Source organism: Camellia sinensis, chromosome 13 (genome assembly GCF_055761805.1).
Source record: "Camellia sinensis isolate YWXY chromosome 13, ASM5576180v1, whole genome shotgun sequence".
Taxonomy (NCBI): Eukaryota; Viridiplantae; Streptophyta; class Magnoliopsida; order Ericales; family Theaceae; genus Camellia; species Camellia sinensis.
Window position 1 is genome coordinate 7,171,355 of NC_138973.1, and position 7,235 is coordinate 7,178,589.

General features: G+C 36.1%; 1 long non-coding RNA gene across 1 annotated transcript; it reads right to left on the reverse strand.

Annotated features, from left to right (window-relative positions):
• Positions 1-1,221: 1,221 nt before the first annotated feature.
• Positions 1,222-2,111, reverse strand: LOC145806515 (uncharacterized). The gene is made up of 2 exons (XR_014349826.1): positions 1,864-2,111; positions 1,222-1,341 (listed from the first exon to the last, which is right to left on the reverse strand). It is a non-coding gene; the product is annotated as an uncharacterized LOC145806515 (long non-coding RNA).
• Between the last annotated feature and the right edge of the window lie 5,124 nt (positions 2,112-7,235).

Consider the following 7,235-nt stretch of genomic DNA (forward strand, 5'->3'; position numbering starts at 1 on the left):
AAAATTCACCATGGATAATTAGTTAGGCCAAAAGAGCTTGATACATATAATACGAAAATCATTTGATATATACTTCAGATCATATAATATGAAAATCACTATACAACCATAACCACGGTACATCACTAAGTGCCAAGCACTACACTGGTCAATGGATCCACGACAAACACTGGACCACAAAGTGGTCAATCACTAAGCCCATGGTTATTTAAGTCCCCCAAGGCATGGGACTCACTAAGCCAATGGTTATTTAAGTCCCCCAAGGCATGGGACTCCCGTGGTGGTACTTACAAAACATATTTTCATATAAGGTCATAGCCAAATATTCTTTAAGAGTAAAACAGACACATCCATGGGTTTCCTTTTAAGCAAATAGGGCTCATAAAATAATCTACGTAACTAAAACCTTTATAAGACATAACTTTTATTAATATACTAATAAAATATAATTTGTATAAAATAGATTTTGGTAAGTCAAAATATAAGTAAAATACATTTTGGTGACTCAAGATATAATATAACTCACCTTAATTTTAATACCCTACTCTTTCTTTCTACTATCAAATGCCCTTTCACCTTCCACTATTCTTTCCTTCTTTTCTCTCCTCTCTTTTCTTTCCTTTCTTTCTTATTTTCTTTTTTCCTTTCTTTTTCCTGATCATCTCCTTTTATACTAGGCAAATGCTTGCCCAGCAAGCTTAAAGTCCACACGTGGCCAGTCCCCAATTCATCCCACTGATTTGAATAATAATTCCATAGATTTAATCTTATCCAAAATAAATATTTAAAATAATTATTCTTTGACCCAATATTTTAATATAATTATATAAATAATTTAATTCTTAATTAAATTACACTAAATCTTATACTAACAGAAAATAAATTATTTATTTTAGTACCACACCCATTATTATTATTATTTATATTATCTATATTATTATTATTATTTATATTTTGACCCTTAAACTTTTAATAACTATATTATTTTACAAAATTACCCATAATAATATATAATAAATTATATATTTTCTTAACTGAGATTAGTATAAATTTTACATAATAATTAAAAATTTGGGTTGTTACAATTTTGTCACGACCCGCTCCCCGTACCCAAGGGTTAGGCATCGTGATGGCCAGTAACTGAGGTTACCTCCGGCCAAATCTTTAAACAATTTAATAAACGCAAACGGAAGAAATATTTAAATAAGGGTACTAAAATAATCATTGGAGCTTCTATTTTTATTACAAAAGGTATTGACCAAAAAGGCCGATTTTTACATAAAAAAATACATCAACAAAGGTGCTTTGTGCCTATCCCACACGCTGGTCCCGACATGTCACCTGAAAGTGGTAAAAAACTATAAGCTCATGGCAGAGTGAGAAATATTATACTAAGAGTATAAGGCATAAAATTCACCATGGATAATTGGTTAGGCCAAAAGAGCTTGATACATAGCATATATAATACAGAAATCATTTGAAATATACATGTAATACGGAAATCACTATACAACCATAACCACGGTACATCACTAAGTGCCAAGCACTACACTAGTCAATGGATCCACGACAAACACTGGACCACAAAGTGGTCAATCACTAAGCCAATGGTTATTTAAGTCCCCCAAGGCATGGGACTCCCGTGGTGGTACTCACAAAACATATTTTCATATAAGGTCATAACCAAATATTCTTTAAAAGTAAAACAGACACATCCATAGGTTTCCTTTTAAGCAAATAGGGTTCAGAAATAAAACCACGTGCATGAAACCTTTATAAAACATAACTTTTATAAAATAGATTTTGGTAAGTCAAAACATATGTAAAATATATTTTGGTGACTCAAGGTATAATATAACTCACCTTAACTTTAATACCTTACTCTTTCTTTTCACCATCAATGACCCTTTTAACTTCCACTATTCTTTCCTTTCCTTTCCTTTGCTTTCTTTTCTTTTCTTTCTCTCTTCCTTTCTTTTCTTTCTGGGCACTTCGCCCCTTATATGCAAAGGCAGCCGTGGGCACCAAGCCACGGCTTGCCACGTGTCACCTCCCCATTCGCTTATCATTAATTCGTTCTTATTCTTAATAGATATTTAAGATAATTACTTTTTGACTCAATATTTTAATATAATTATATAAATAATTTAATTCTTAGTTAAATTACACTATATCTTATACTAACAGAAAATAAGTTATTTATTTTAGTACCACACCCATTATTATTATTATTTATATTTTGACCCCTAAACTTTTAATAATTATATTATTTTACAAAATTACCCATAATAATATATAATAAATTATATATTTTCTTAACTGAGATTAAATAATATTAGTATAAATTCTACAAAATAATTAGAAAATTGTGACGACCCAGATTTTTTAATTATTCTGTAGAATTTATACTAATATTATTTAATCCGAACTCGGAAAATATATAATTTATTATATATTATTATGTGTAATTTTGTAAAATAATATAATTATTAAAAATTTAGGGGTCAAAATATAAATAATAATAATAATGATGGACATAATAATAAAATAAATAATTAATTTTCTGTTAGTATGTGATAATGTGTAATTTAATTAAGAATTAATTAATTTATATAATTATATTAAAATATAGGGTTAAAAAATAATTATCTTAAATATCTATTAAAGATAAGAACGAATCTATATAATTATTACTGAATCTGCCAGTTAGCGCCTTTTCCCCCCTATAAATACGGAGGCGCCTGGAGAGGAAACGGCAGGAAGAAAAGAAAAAGAAAAGGAAAAGAAAGAAAGAAGAAAGAGAGAAGGAAATGAGAGAAAGGAAAGAGAGGAAAGAAAGGAAAGAATAGTGGGAGGTGAAAGGGTCTTTGATGATGGAAAGAAAGAGTAAGGTATTAAAGTTAAGGTGAGTTATATTATACCTTGAGTCTCCAAAATATATTTTATGTATGTTTTGACTTACCAAAATCTATTTTATAAAAGTTATATTTTATAAAGGTTTCAGTTACGTGGTTTTATTTCTGAACCCTATTTGCTTAAAAGGAAACCCATGGATGTGTTTGTTTTACTCTTAAAGAATATTTGGCTATGACCTTATATGAAAATATGTGTTGTGAGTACCACCACGGGAGTCTCATGCATTGGGGGACTTAAATAACCATTGGCTTAGTGAGTCATATGCCTTGGGGGACTTAAATAACCATTGGCTTAGTGAGTCCCATGCCTTGGGGGACTTAAATAACCATTGGCTTAGTGATTGACCACTTTGTGGTCCAGTGTTTGTCGTGGATCCATTGACCAGTGTAGTGCTTGGCACTTAGTGATGTACCGTGGTTATGGTTGTATAGTGATTTTCGTATTACATATTAAATGATCTGAAGTATATATCAAATGATTTTTGTATTATATGTATCAAGTTCTTTTTGGCTTAACTAATTATCCATGGTGAATTTTATGCCTTATACTCTTAGTATAATATTTCTCACTCTGCCATGAGCTTATAGTTTTTTACCACTTTCAGGTGGCATGTCGGGACTAGCGTGTGGAGTAGGCACAAAGCACTTTTATTGATGTATTTTTTTAATGTAAAAATTGGCCTTTTTGGTCAATACCTTTTGTAATAAAAATAGAAGCTCCAATGATTATTTTAGTACCCTTATTTAAATATTTCTTCCGCTTGCGTTTATTAAATTGTTTAAAGATTTGGCCGGAGGTAACCTCGGTTACTGGCCATCACGATGCCTAACCCTTGGGTACGGGGAGCGGGTCGTGACACTATCGGCCCCAAATCCACGGCCGGTCGGCATTCTACAGTGCCGGTCGGCAAAAACTTCCTGCAGAAGCTGGTTTTTGACAGCAACAAGTACAGACAGTGTATGGCATGGAATTTCAAGCAAATGTATGCGCGGGCACACTCCCTATCATGCAAGGGACTCAAGGGAGCATGACCCTCGACCCTCAGGCCATCAATCATACATTTTGATGTATGATGGCCTAAAAGGCCAAGGTTGCAATTCAATGTAAAATGTATGCAAACAAAACACATGAATACCTACACCCTATCATGTTGGAGTCAAGGGGATTGGCGACCGAGGGTTGAAGCGTGTTTTGTCACTTGAAGTACAAACACTCCTCAATCCCCATGCCCGGTTTGACGCCCCAAACCAAGCAATGCAATGCATGTTATGCAAACATGGCTCAAAAATGCAACATGACACTAAAATACAAGGCATGCCAAATGTAATGCAACATATCATGGCTAGCATACAATGTTCCTAACATGCAATGCCACAATGCAACTCATCATGTAATGCTAATATGGTACAATGCAAGCATGCAATTAGGGGCAACAAGTCAAGCATACAACCGAGGGACTTAGACTAAAATGGGAGGCCTCAAACACCTCCAAAAACAGTGGCTAAAAGTGCCTCAAACAATGGACGAAATGCACTACAAACATGCAAGTCGAAAGGGGCCCGAGGCTAAGGCATAACAAAGGGCATTCCACTGCTACTAACCCAAACAAGCATGGCATGAACTATACAACCAAAACAGAATTTTAGCATGCAAAATGAGCTCCAAAATCCACTGGTATGGCAGCCCCAAAGTGACCCAAACACATAGGCATACACAATGCGCATTTCAAGGCATGAAAACACAACACTTCGAGGCATTGAAAGAGACACAAAGGACAATGTAAGGCCACATTATATGGATTGAAATATGATCTCAACTAATGCCAAATGATGATAATGGGCTAAGCTAGGCATGTTAATGATCCATATACTCAAGGTTCATGATCCAAAATGCAAAGCAACTATATCGAGCATGCTAAACAAGTCCAAATCAGTGGCCAACAGACCTCATGCATGACAAAATATGGCCAAGAACTTCACAAAGTAAAGTCAAAATATGAGAGCATATTGATCAAAAGTCATGATGCATTTCTAGGCACAAACAAGGGAATACAAAGCAAGTATGTTAAGCATGCAAAAGACCACAAACCCGACCAAAGATAGAGATATATTATGATCAAAAGACACCTAAAAACCTCTGAAATAGGGCCAAAATCAGTCAAGCATGCATGTTGCCCTTTAAGCCAAAACAAGGATAAAAGAAAGACAAAAGGGGAGAGGGGTGTCCCTCCCCTATGCAAGACCTCAAACCATCTTCTTCACCACTGAAAATCCATTGGATTTCAGTGGTGAAAAGAGAAATACACCAAAGGCCAACAAGGCTTAAAGAAAAGACACCAAAAGAGGCCAAAAGAGGCCTAAGAGGGGGAGTTCGACCCCCAATGCCAAAACGACCTCAATGAGATGTCTTAAGCATGAAAATACAAAGCTTTTTTCAGTTATACACAAAGCCTAAAACAGAAAGCAAGATAGGTCAAAAGCCAATGCAAGATTGGGGAAAATAAAGTAAAGTGATTACCCTTGAAGAACCTTTGAAGAACAGTTGGTCCAGCCACCCTCTATTGACCAAAACCAGTCCAAAACCTCAACAAACAACCCTCAAAGTCCCTCAAAGTTGAAGTAAGGTGTGGTAGTGTGTGTGTGTGTTAGTGCAAAACTAAGGTAAAAATGCACTTTTGGGCCACAAAACAAACACAAGGGAGGAGAGAGAGGGAAATATAGAGAGAGAGTGTGTATGTATATGTATAAGCTCTGGTTTTTCTTTCCAAAATCACCAACCTAGAAGAAGGAGGAGAGCTCTCCTCTTATAGAAGTTCCCCCTTGCAAAGCTTACCAAACAAGCTTGCTTAGAGGGAAATCCCTCCATACACGTGTATGGAGGGGAACAGAGTGGGTGCCAGCTATCACAGCTGGCACAAAATATCTACTAAACGTAGATGAACAGTGATCGGCCATTCAAAATTGCCATTTTGGCAAAATAAATGGCCGACCGGCAACAAACAGTGCCGACCGGCAATATAAATTGCCGATGGCATAAAATCACTGGCCGGTGGCCTCAAGCCATGGCCGGTGATGTGTGGGGATGCCTCACAAGGCATTCCCTGCCCCTCCAAGGCAAAACACAAGTGTTTGGTGTAAAACCAGACACAACACGGTCGAGTCGAGAGGTCCTGAGGCAAGGCGCACAACCGAGACCTCGAGGAACTCAAGACGAACACAAGCAAGGGTAATCACCAAGTGTTCCAATGGTGACGTCCAGGTCTTGAGGACGGTCAAAAATGGGGTGTCTACAGCCGCTCGTACAGGCTTCTTTTTTATTTATTTTATTTTTTTTTGGTGCTAGGCCGGTCGTGCTCCCACATAGGGCGGCTCGAGCGCCTAATTTGGGCCGCTCCTGCGGCGCAAAACCAGTAGGCCTTTGGCTTGGGCCGCTCGTGCGCCCAGCCCATCCGCTCAAGCGGTCTGGGCTGCCCCCCCTTTTTTTTCACAACAAGTACAACACATATTATTATTATTATTTTTTTATATATATATATTTTTTTAATTGAACAAGTATAACGAATTTTTTTATTTTTATTTTTTCAAAGAAAACTCACTAGAAAGAAAAAGAAAAACACAAGGTTGCCTCACGGAAACCCAAAAGAAAAGGCTATGGTTGATCTTCAAACCATATCAATCCGGTAGCTGCACCTTGGAAAACAACCAAAGCAAAAAAAAACACAAGAAAAGACAAAGTAAATGAAAAACAACTTAGCCTTAAATAAAACTAAGACCACAAAGAGCTGAGCATCTCAGAAATTAGTTAATAAGAGATGTGCCACAAACTAAAAAGCACACATCAATGCCTTACGCAGGCTACGGAGGGTCCCTTCCACCCACACGCATGCAATGACCTTTTTCTGCTACATTGCAACAACATAGTTTAACAAAAACAAGAAGCACTTGCAAGCGTACATGCTTCAAGAAAATGGAAAACTAACTCTCAGCACCTAACAAAAGGCACCAGAGTTATGGCATAAAGTTGCCACTTCAGAGTCCCCCAGGTAATAAAACCCAGCGTAGTTTATAGCCTTCGGGCTACTGACCAAAAACAACAATTAACAAATACAACATTTTTTTTATTTTTTTTATTTTTTAGTATACCTATATATATATATATACAAAAGATTAAAGAAAAGAAAATAAAAACCAAGTACAGCCCAAAGTATACTTAACCATTTCTACCTTCAATTGACATCCTAAATAAATATAGCATTTTAGAAAATATTGGAATGCCTACTAAAGATACAATCTTCACGCGAAAACCACGAGTGCTACTTT